General features: G+C 48.3%; 1 long non-coding RNA gene across 1 annotated transcript; it reads left to right on the top strand.

Moving 5' to 3' along the window:
* Positions 1 to 841: 841 nt before the first annotated feature.
* LOC310757339 lies at positions 842 to 10,058 on the top strand. Its single transcript, XR_014545071.1, has 2 exons — positions 842 to 2,052; positions 8,084 to 10,058. It is a non-coding gene; the product is annotated as an uncharacterized lncRNA (long non-coding RNA).
* Positions 10,059 to 12,360: the final 2,302 nt, after the last annotated feature.

Here is a 12,360-nt window from a genome sequence, read left to right as displayed (position 1 = left end):
TTCCACAAGTACAGCAGGACTGCTCTGCCCTCTGCTCTTCCCCTAAACTTCTTCAACATCTGATCTGGGTTTTCCCGCAACCATCTGGAGCAGATTGGGAGGTGATGTGGTGGGCACATGTGGAAGGAAAAGGGATGGGAAGTTCCATTGCACGAGCGGAAATTGTTTGCCTCACACAGCAAACTTTTTCAGCAGTCCACCGTCCCTCACACCTTGTGGTGGGCCGGACTATATTTTTTTTGGGGGGGGAAAGAACGAATTCTTATGCCTCACAAATAACCCAGAGATGTAATTTAAATAAAAGCACACATTCTACTCGTGTTAGAGTAGGCAGGCCCCACAAATAACCCAGAGATGCATTTTAAATAAAAGGACACATGTTACTCGTGTAAAAACACACTGATTCCTGGACCGTCCGCGGGCTGGAATTAGAAGGCGATTGGGCCAGATCCGGCCCCCGGGCCTTAGTTTGCCTACCCATGACTTAGCTGGTCCCAGCCCAGTGGCACCAAGGGGACAACCAGAAACTCCAGCAGGCCAAACTTGGCTTAGCATGGAGATGAAGGGAAATGAAGCTACCACTGGAATCATAGAATTGTAGAATTGAAAGGGACCATGTGGGTCATCTAGTCCAACCCCTTGCAATGCAGAAATTTTTCACCCAAGGTGAGGCTCGAACCCACAGCCCAGAGCAGGCTTCCTCAAACTCAGCCCTCCAGATGTTTTTGGCCTACAACTCCCATGATCCCTAGCTAGCAGGACCGGTGGTCAGGCATGATGGGAACTGTAGTCTCAAAATATCTGGAGGGCTGAGTTTGAGGAAGCTTGGCCCATAGATTAAAAGTCCCATGCTCTACTGACTGAGCTATCCCAGGAATGCGGTGGGGGAAATTCCAGGGTTTTTGTTCAGAAGGCAAAAAATGGGTGTCCGAACACATGTGCTTTTAATTGTATAACCTTTACTGTAGGATGGTACCAACTTCTGTACAGAGGAAGTGTCTTTTTGAATAGGTCGTTTTGTGTAGCAAATTATTCTTTAGGCAGTGGAGCCAGGTCAGAAGCAGAGACCGCCCCCTGAGAGTATAGAGAAGTTTGTAATTTCCTTAATCATCATCTTCTTCTTCTTCTTCTTCTTCTTCTTCTTCTTCTTCTTCTTCTTCTTCTTCTTCTTCTTCTTCTTCTCCCCCTCCTCCCCCTCCCCCTCCTCCCTTTCCTTACTCTTCCTTTTTTCTATTTTTCTTTTTAACATTAGTGTGATTTTTATTGTCTTTTATGTTGAAAACTTTTAATAAAAATCGATTTTAAAAAAGAAGCATAGAATGCCCCCTCAGTACACATAAGGAGCCCTGTCCCTGGACAGGTAATGCCTGTGATAAATTGAGATTCCTGAATTGCAGGGGGGGTTGGATTAGATGACATTTTCGGTCCCTTCCCGCTCTACAGTTCCATGCTTCTGTGAAACCCTTATCCTGCTGAATGTATTCCTCTCAGACATGCAGCTGATAACGAAAACATGGCAGCCTAGCCTGGAGAAAAGTTTGGTGTCCCTTAACACTTTCCCGTAACCATTCTTCCTCTTTGGAGTGGCTAAGTAACCCCGCTTAATGCATGGTCCACTTTTCTCCATATTTACCTCGCTAAAACCCATCCTGATCCCCTCCAGGTTTCACTTGCTACATCACAGGCTCCTCCCATTTCCCCACCCAATCACCTTGTTGCCCCGAAAGCACCATCAGGTTAATGGCAGGGCTGAGAGGTGTGGCCAACCGCAGTGATACAGCAGGTGGAATGCAGCATCCTGATCCCATCTCGGGATGCTATTTTCAAGGCTGGGCGGGGCTGGGCTCTGGTGATATAAGTCCCAGAGCACAGAGGGAGGGAGCAGGATACTTCTGTCACTCCAAGGCAGAGTCAGCAGAGGGAAGCAGAACTTTTTATCCTCTTCCTGCTCTCAGAGGCCTCTCAAGATGAACTGTGGAAGTCCTGGGCGATGGCCCTTCTGTGGCATGACTTCTGCGGCCATCCTCCTGGTTCTGTGTCTCCACCTGCAAGGTATGGTTTGGTGGGGCTCCAGGGCTTATTGTCATTCAGACATCATCGATGCAAACCCTCCAGGTGTCCCTATTTTCCAGGGACAGTCCTGGAATTAAAGAAGCCGTCCCGGTTTCTGATTTGATCAGGGAATGCCCCGCTTTTCCTTAAAGGTAAAGGTAAAGGGACCCCTGACTATTAGGTCCAGTCGTGGCCGACTCTCGGGTTGCGGCGCTCATCTCGCTTTATTGGCCGAGGGAGCCGGCGTACAGCTTCCGGGTCATGTGGCTAGCATGACTAAGCCTCTTCTGGCAAACCAGAGCAGGGCACGGAAATGCTATTTACCTTCCCGCCGGAGTGGTACCTATTTATCTACTTGCACTTTGACGTGTTTTAGAACTGCTAGGTTGGCAGGAGCAGGGACTGAGCAACGGGAGCTCGCCCTGTTGCGGGGATTCAAACCCCCGACCTTCTGATCGGGAAATCTGTGGTTTAACCCACAGTGCCACCCACGTCCTTTTCCTTAGGATGTCCCTATTTTCATTGGAGAACTGTTGGAGGATATGGACATCCCCATGGCTCCCCCCCCCCCCAGCCGGAACTCAATTCCAGTACCTTTCAGGTGGGCGCCATTGCCATTATGAGAGAACAAGGGAGGCTTTCGTGGTGAGTTCCGGCACCTCTTTTTCTATAAAAATAGCACTGGCCGTCCCTATTTCCAGCAGAGAAATGTTGGAGGGTATGTAAATCCTTAATAGCCCCTCAGTCTATCTTCTGAGCACCAGTTTCTGGAAACCATAGTGGGCTCTTGTTCTCAGGTCCAGCTTGCCGGTTTCCCACTGGCATCTGGGCGACCGTTGTGAGAACAGAATGTTGGATACGATGGTCCTGCAGGGTCTTCCTAGGTTCTTAACCTGACTCCTTTGCTATTTGGGGTGCCCATGTTTTAGATTTGCTAAGTTGCCAAGGCATTTTGGGCGTTGGGGATGAGGCAGGCAATGAGCTTTTGGCTCAGCCAAAAGAGGATTTTCAGGCTCTGTCAATCCTTGGTTGTCAGGCTCCCCTGTAAGTACAGGAAGCCAGGGAGACTGTCTGCTATAGTCCCCTGACAGCAGTATGTTATGTGTGTATAAAAGTGTCAACTGACACCAGGTGATTAGCAGGAGAGTGGTTCTGCCCATCTGTCAACTTGGCTCTGGAGATGCTTGAGACAGAACCCATAACTTTTTGCATGCAAGGCATGAGTTCTGCCACTGAGCAACAACCCTTCTCACGATGGCTTAGTTGCTTGGAGCATGGTGCCAGTAACACCAAGGTTGCAGGTTCGATCTCCGTTTGGGGCAGCTGCATATTCCTGCATTGCAGGGGGTTTGACTAGACTTCCAACTTTACAATTCTATGATTCTATTATTCTTTTGGGCTTTAACTGAAGCCAGGAAGTGTCTCAGACTGGTGTGCATGATTATTTTGTTCAAGAAAAATTCTCTTTTTAAAAACAACAACCCATGCTGATTTCTTTAAAAGGCTTCACTTAAAAACAACAATAAACAGGTGTCAGTAGCATTGGTAGAAAGTCTCCCTCGCCTTCTGTACTCACAAGGAAGCCCAGCTGACGGTGTCAGGTGGTTTTCAGGAAACACAAGCGCTCAGTGAAGCTACAGAGTGTAGACCCCTGGAAAGAGGATTTGCAGAATGGTAAAAAAAGGGACGTTCACAAACCTCTCCTCCACTTCAGAAGTAAGGTTACCACAACAAAAAGCTCATATCATACCCCGCACACGAGAATTTGACTCAATTTCCCCCCTCCTCTTTGATAATTTTTGAATGCAATTTCTTTTCTCACTAATGGATGGGGAATGATAGCAGGGGAATGTGGAAGGAAATTTGCAGCACTGCTCCAATTGCAAAAAACGAGAGCTGGCCCAGCCCTAGGGAACGGCATGGCACCGTGCCTTAAAGCGGGAGTAAGAAGAAGAAGATCCAATATTCGTTGATTTATTTGCCCACTGTAAACCACCATTTAACGGTGGTTTACAAAGTGGTTAACAGCATAAAATCATACGCTAGTAATCAAACAAACAAGAATCAGCTTGCACACCTAGAGCAGACAGAATGAAATGGGAGATGAGATGTAAATGAGAGAGAAGACTAGAATCTTGAGAGTGGATGATGGGAATGACATATTGCCTTTCTTCCCTTTTCATTTTTCCTAGTCTTGTTCTCCCCTCCTTCTCCCATGTTTGCCTCTATTGCGATTATTGCCAGCACTTGACCTGGATCGTGTGAACACGATGCTCTTGGCCTGCCCATTGCCTGGGGCGAATGTCCTATAGGAGAGATGAGTCCGTCCCTAGTGATGAAAGCCATGCTTTGGTTTTATTACTTATAGATTAGGAAAATGTTTTGTGGCTGGGAGCCAGAATTCCTGGGTAATGTTCCAAATGCACTCAGCGCTTGGGAATGAGAGGCAGTATCGAGTATCAAATTCATGGGCGTGCCTAGTGCGGTGATTAGCAGTTGCGACACTGGAGGATAAGGCGTGAATTATTCTTAATTCAGATCAAGGCTGGTTTGTGCAGGGGAAATGTATCCAATGCAGCTTTTCATCAGAAAGGACAGGATAGATCTAGATGGTGGGTAAAGTAAAGGTAAAGGGACCTCTCACCATTAGGTCCAGTTGTGACCGACTCTGGGGCTCATCTCGCTTTATTGGCCGAGGGAGCATAGTGGATGCATAGTTGCTGGAAACTGCAAGAATGCTCTTGTGCTTTTATCCTACTTATGGGTTTCCCACAGGCACCCAGTTGGCCACTGTGAGAACAGGATGTTGAATTAGATGGGCGATTGGCCTGATCCAGCAGACACTTATTGAGTCAATTTCCATAAATGTATCCTGCGGAATGTCTCCAGTCACTGCACTGTAAAGCAGTGGTCCTTGCGCAGGTGCAAAATTGGCATTCAACACCTCAACTGTGTTTGCAAGTGTGCTACAAATGCAGGCTTGCGCTCGTACATTTGTATGTACAGTGGTACCTCGGGTTACATACGCTTCGGGTTACAGACTCTGCTAACCCAGAAATAGTACCTCGGGTTAAGAACTTTGCTTCAGGATGAGAAATCATGCTCCGGCGGCGTGGCGGCAACAGGAGGCCCCATTAGCTAAAGTGGTGCTTCAGGTTAAGAACAGTTTCAGGTTAAGAACAGACCTACAGAACAAATTAAGTTCTTAACCCGAGGTACCACTGTACTATATACACTAATGGAGCAAATGTCTCAGATAACTCCCACTGCCTCTTCTCACTTTGCATTATCCGAGGCTGCGTACACATTACCATTTACTCTGGCTCCGGCGCACTCCCACTGCTGGCTTTTGAATTTGCATACACCCATTACCCACAACGCAGAGCTACCTTGTGGTTTCTCGACAAATACTGCCATTCAATGCATTTCTCCTCAAGCCAGCCTCAGCCCCAAAAGGAAAACTTAAGGCACATTTAGGTAAAGGTAAAGGGACCCCTGATCATTAGGTCCAGTCGTGACCGACTACGCAGTTAAACGGTGGTGTGTACGTTTGAGCCATTGCACGTGGGCAGACGACAGCTTCATCAATAGGGGTATCTGGGGTTACAGCGGTGGGAAAACCAAAGGGATGATGTGCATTGGAAAAAGACACCCACAGCCTCTCTCTCTCTGGTGTGTTCAGCAATGTGCAATGGCAACTTGAAACGGAGCGGGGCCAAATGATCTTGCTGCATTTAAAGCCACTGATGTGCATGTCCACATTTGGACAAAAGGGTAAAATGTGGGTGAGCATAGATTACAATCAACCAGCTATACTCCAACACTCTTGGAATCCTTCCCACCTACCAGCCCAATTGCAACTAGGTTCTCATGAGCTCTTAGGTTACTCCAACTTAGCAAACCCAGAATGCACCAACTCCCCTTTTGTTCCAATAATTTGTTTGCTGCCAGGTGAGACACAGGAGGTGTTAGAGGAGGGATGAGCAACATTCCTCCAGATTAGGGCTTCTCCCCCCAGCTGGAACTCACCCAAACTCAGTTCCAGCACCTCTCAGGTGGCCACCATTGCCATGAAAAGAGAACAAGGGAGGCATTCATGGAGAGTTCCGGCACCTAGAAAAATAGCACGGCTCCAGATATTCCTGGAATACAACTCCCATCATCCCTGACCATCAGCTATATATGCTGATTGGGACTGATGGGAATTGGGAGCTCAACCACATTTGGAGCAGAGGCACAGATCTGCGATGAAGGAGCTAGGCGTCCTGATTCCTCTTCAATGGAAAGCATGGTGCCCTTGTTCCCGAAAGATTTGCTCATGTCAACATTCCCACAGAAGGGCCCACTCCACACCTTTCCCAGCTGCCCCTCCCTGACACAGAGCGTGAGAACTGAAAGCAAGCGTCCTCAATAAGCCTTTGTTTGCTTTGGTTGTTGTGAGCGGCAGTCTGTGTTCTCCACACCCCTAGACTGCCACCCACGGGTTATGGTACCCAGCCTGCTCCTCCCATCTTAGCAAACTGCTCTCCTGCCCCTTCCCTCCTTGTGCTTCCAAGAATCTCGTCATCCATCAGAGGCCTCACTCAGCACAAGCTGAAACTGATTTTAAAGATCCTCGTGACTTGCCGTGGAAAGAATGATTCTCCAATGTGAGCCTGGTAATTAAGGTGCTTGACAGCATTCCTGAGTGCCTTCCTTTCAACTCCATTAAGATGTAAAAAACGAGGGCTGTCATTCAGTTAAAGCGATTTTGTGTTGAGTCAATTTTACTGCATCCCGATTGCTGAACTGAGGGGCAGCCTAGCCTTCTTTAAAATTTTAAAAACCAAACGAAAACAGCAGTGCCTGGTGGACCTGATTGGATGGAAGGCAGGGAGGTCAACAATAGGGGGAGCCAGAGCCAATGACAGGCAAGTCTTGTCCCACTCTTTCTCCCTTCTGAGTTTACAAGGGCAACACTAACTTAGGAGGAGGAAACTGACAGGTATGGACCGGTTGTAAGTAAGAAGGCTGTCAAATGGGAGCTGGCACACAGACAATGGTGGAGCAATATACCCTTTTGCCGTAATGGACCAGCTACCACCGTAAACAAGTGCACCTTTAAAAAAAGCAAAAGCAAGCAATCGTTTAACTGACCCAATTAAATCTGCATAATATTTGCACACATGAGTGAAACGAATTCTGGGAGCTGCTGTTAAGGGTGCTGAGAGATATTAGAAAAACCCCTACAGTATTTCCCTCGCAGAGCTACCATCTCTAGAGTTCCCACGTGAAGAGAGATTTATCGTTAAACCGCTTGGGGAACCTGCGAGGGTAATGGAGCGTCTCAGCTCCCTTAACAAACTACAGCTCCCAGAATTCTTTGGGGGAAGCCATGACTGCTTAAAGTGGTATCGCAGTGCTTTAAATGTTTGGTGCGAAGGGAGATCCTTGGTCCACCTAGCTTCCCATCGCTGTATACACGGGGTGGCCAACTCCCAAGAGACTGCTGCGATCTACTCACAGAGTTAAAAACTGGCAGTGATCTCCCTCCTATTTTGGGGTTCAGGTCAAGGTTGTTGAGCTTTTTTTTAGGGAAGAGGAAAGCCTGTTTTTTTGGGAGGGGAGTGCAGGGCTTTTTTTAGGGGAGCCAAAGTTGTTTCACTTCTTTGGGGGGAGCCACTGATCTACCAGTGATCCACCACAGACATCCAGCGATCTACCAGTAGATCTATCTCAATCTACCTGTTGAACATGCCTGCTCTAACAGACTCCAGGATTTAAACAGGGGGCTTGCTATCTGAGTTTGTTCACCAGAAGTTATTGAAGACTGAGCAGCTGGGCAGGGGCTCTACCACAAAACCACGGAGTGGGTTGGGCCTGGCTCTGCCCCTCTTCTCTCTTGCCATTGTCTCCATTCTGTGTCAGTGCCCCCTGAGCCTCCACACCTTTGACTTCACTGGCAGACTAAAGGCAACAGGACAGGTAGTCGTGGCAAGTCCCAGAACGCCATGGTACTATTTCTGTAACCGGCCACTTTGTCTCTTTCTAGGCTCAGCCTCCAGATGCATCGAAGGGTCGTCCGCGGAAGACCTGCAGCCCTTGCCTCCTGGGGTCCAGCGGAACTCTCTACCCAGCGGCCTCATGCAGCCCGACGTCTCGTCAATGGGGCGAAGAGATTGCATCCCTGATGGAGGAGACACCCGCATAGTGGGTGGCAGCCCTGCAACCTTTGGGGGACAGGCAGGGGGGTCTTCTACAACTGGCCCCAGTTCACCAGGGGCGAGCCCCTTCCAATCTGGCAAGCCAAGCCGGCCTGGGCTGTTGGGGTCTATATTTGGAGGGACGCTCCCTCCTCCATTATGGGCACCAAATGTGAAGCCTGGCATGCCAGGTTATGGGGCTGGCGTTGGGTCATATGGCTATGGCCCTGGTTATAACAGCCAGGGTTTTCCCCGCCCAGTGTGGAAGAGACCTGGGTTCCCTTACATACCGACTGCTGAGGAGCGGGGTGGAGGCTACATCCCAATACGAAACGAGCCACCTAGGCTATATCCGTACGGCGGCGGTGGAGCAGTGGCAGGGGGATCGACTTATAGCGGCGGGTCCGTAGCATACGGGCCGAGGGGCACGTATGACGGCAGCTATGGGCCCGTCCCTGCAAGTGTGCAGCCAGGCGGACAGCGAGACAGTGGGGATAAAGGAAACCCTTGCACATCAAACTGTTAGGGTGAAAGGCTGGTCCACATCCTGGGAACTTGAGGCAGGGTGGGTGGAATGTCAGCTCAACTCTTCTGAGAGGAGTATGTGTTCTTAGGCTGTGTTTCCCCCCCAAACTTTAGGACCCCTACCCTTAAAAAATAAATAAAACACATTCAAAAGACACGGTTATGAGTCCTCCTGACCAAGGAGTTTTCAGAACTTTTGCCTAACAAATATGCTCCAAACTGCCATAGAACTACAAGAGTTTTCTGGAGGAATCAGAGATGGGACCCCAACAGTCATCTAGCCCAAGGCAGGAATCTCAACCAAAGCATCCATGGCAGATGGCCGTCCAGCCTCTGCTTAAAAACCTCCAAGGAAGGAGAGTCCATCTCCTCTCAAGGGAGTCTGTTCCACTGTCAAACAGCTCTTACTGTCCGAAAGCTCTTCCTGACGTTTGGTCCGAATCTCCTTTCTTGTAAACTTGAATCCGTTGGTTCGGGTCTTACCCTCCAGAGCAGGAGAAATAAGCTTGCTCCATCGTCCATGGGACAGCCCTTCAGATGATTTGAAGATGGCTATCATATCTCCTCTCAGTCTCCTCTTTTCCTGGCTAAACATACCCAGCTCCTTCAACCGTTCCTCATAAGGCTTGGTTCCCAGACCCTTGACCATCTTGGTTGCCCTCCCATGGCCACCCAGTTTCAGATTTTTAGGGCAGCTGTTTCCCAATCAATGCCCCCTTGCTTCTTCCATTAGGAAACCCTCTCTTCTCAACCCCCTTGGTAGCCCAGATCCCAACGCAAAATCACTTCTTCTCAGCTTGCTGGTGTCACAGGTCTGTCCCACCCCCCCATGTCAGAAACAGTGGCTTAGTAGGTTAAAGTATGTCATATGGATCGACTTGTCCAGTCAGGCGCCAAAATCCTTTGCTCAAGCAATAGTTGCTAGCTCGTCGCTTGATTAAGAACCAGTTTACATGACCCAGTTGGGCAGGCTTTGTCTGTGCCAACATAAGTGAAGCCGACGGCCATCTTGGATCAAGCCTGCATAGCGTAGTGCAGCCCTGAGGGGAGTTAAACTTGCCTGAGATGGCAAAATCAAAGGGGCTGTTTGTATCAAAATTGTTTTATAGTTGCTTGTGATGTCGGCCTGATTGTTTTGCGCATCTCTCTCTTTTTTTGAAGCAGAATGTATTAAAGAACCTCTGCCACCTCTTGTCACCTGCTTTTGTTATGTACCATTATGTCACTTGGAAGCAAAGCCCTTTTTTTTTGTATTCTCGTTGGGCCAAAATGCTTGTATTAAAATCCTATGTACTGTAATGCCATCTAATGGTCTTCTTTTGGAACAGATCCTGGGCCTCTGAGCACACCCCCCTCTGGGGCCCTCTTGCTAGTTTGGGGAGAGGGGTAGAAAAGAATGGGAACGAAACTGCAATGCTGGAAAGGCGTCTAACAGCATTCAGCAGATCTGGAGTTTTGAACTAAGTCGCCTTCCCAATCTGAGGTGGAAATCAATAATACAAATCAGAGCTTTCCCCCTTCATTTCTAATATTGTGGTGCAACAGACATCTATAGGGAACGGCACAGAGAAGGGAGGCCATAAAGCTACGCTGAAAGAAGAACTCTCGAAAGTCTCCCGGCTTTTCTCCGGACTGCCCGTATTTAAGTGTTCAACAGGAACAACACACATTTCCAGTTTCTCTCTAAAGTCTTTAGTCGGATGTTGATAGCAGCATCCAAATAGGGCTTTGCTGTTAAACTCACTCCATTATACAATGCTTGGTGGGTTATGGGATTGCTGTGGTGAGGCTGTCACCCTTTTAAATTACCCTCTTCTGACGGATGGCCCTCAATCCCTGTGGTTGAGTTTTTCAAGAAATGAAGGATACGATCTGTAAGACCTGGCCAACCCACAAATGTGGGTTGCCTATATACCATTTCTATATACAAGTGTGGGGTTGCCTATGTACCATTTCCCTGAGAAGCCGTAGTGAAGCTACGAAGAGAATTGACTACAGTGGCCTGGGTGGGCATCCCACCTCATCTGTTTCCAGTTAATGAAAGGAACCTTAATTGCTACGGCCTGTTTGGAGGCTTCCACATTTGGGACACAACCATCCTTCACCCGCTTTGGCTTACTGCACTGAGGAGCTGTTAAAAGCCAGTAGCCTGACCGCAGTAAATAAAAGGCTAAGAGAGGATCATATAATCAACAGCTATTTAACCAATACAGTTAGGAAATGTCAGCTGAAGCTCAGAGCGTTTCCTAACCTCAGACTGCTGGAAGGTGGAAGCGAACAGCAGCAAATTATTTACCCCATTATTTCTGGTTTCTGATGGGAGACAGGATACTGCATAACCCTGCTTTTGTTGACTCACTGCCTGCCCAAATCCCAGCAACCGATGCCTCAAAGCATCCTTCCCCACTACATTAAGAATTATGACAATTATGATATTTCACTTGTTCCATAAGGAAATGCAGAGAGAGACAGAGACTGGGTGGCAAAGAACACCTGCACGTTTAACTTTGCATTAGATTGTAGAATTGCAAATGGAGGCACCTGTTAGGTCAGAAGAGTGCTAGCACCCTGCTCAAAAAACTCCTATGTGGGTCTTAGAGTCCAGCTGTTTGTGTGTAAGGCGCCCTTTTAAAAACCAAAACAAATCCCCAAAGCTGCTCTCCCTTCATTTTGCAGAGAAGATAAGCGACGTAAAACCGGACTGAAAACAGAACCCCAAATTTTATTGCGATGCCGCTATAGCCCTGCTATCTGGCCGCACTGAATGGTCTGAGGGACAAACGATGCTGCTGGGTTATGAAATCTAAGCCTGCTCCAGGCTGGTTAGAAGGACCCAGGTGACGAAGCCATTTCGTAGTTCTCAGATTAAACGAGGGATAAGCAAACTATCATGCCTTTCTTTGTTAGGACCTTAGAGGACAGTTTACGGAGGTCTGTGGGCTCCCCAAAAAGAACTGGAAGCTCTCAATCAGCAGTGAGGCCTAACCCTTTTCCCCTCAGGTTGCAATCCAATATAATCAGGATCAATGGAGCCTTTCTTCTGGAGGCTAAAAGTAGATTAGAGGTGGTGTGTGTGTGTTAATCAGGATTGCAGGGTAAGAGGAAAGGGTTAACCCTACCCTCACTCTGTTCAGTACCTACTGCAATCTCAATCCTGTTCATTGCCCCTCCTCGTCCCAATGGTGGCAAGTAACATTTCTAGAATGGTACACCCCAATCGCTTTCATGTTATTTGTTTTGAAAACACGGGACTAATCTTTTCTGTATAAACATACACACACACACACACACACACACACACACAGAAGTGTCAATATGCCTACATTTGGGCACCTGCCAACCTAGCAGTTCGAAAGCATGTCAAAGTGCAAGTAGATAAATAGGTACCGCTCCGGCGGGAAGGTAAACGGCGTTTCCGTGCGCTGCTCTGGTTTCGCCAGAAGCGGCTTAGTCATGCTGGCCACATGACCCGGAAGCTGTACGGCGGCTCCCTTGGCCAATAAAGCGAGATGAGCGCCACAACCCCAGAGTTGGCCAGTACTGGACCTAATGGTCAGGGGTCCCTTTACCTTTTACTAGCACAAAAGACAAATGTAAGCGA

Source organism: Podarcis filfolensis (assembly GCF_964270895.1).
Source record: "Podarcis filfolensis genome assembly, chromosome: 2".
Taxonomy (NCBI): Eukaryota; Metazoa; Chordata; class Lepidosauria; order Squamata; family Lacertidae; genus Podarcis; species Podarcis filfolensis.
Note: the sequence above shows the minus strand (reverse complement) of the source record. Positions and strands in the feature narration are given on the sequence as shown.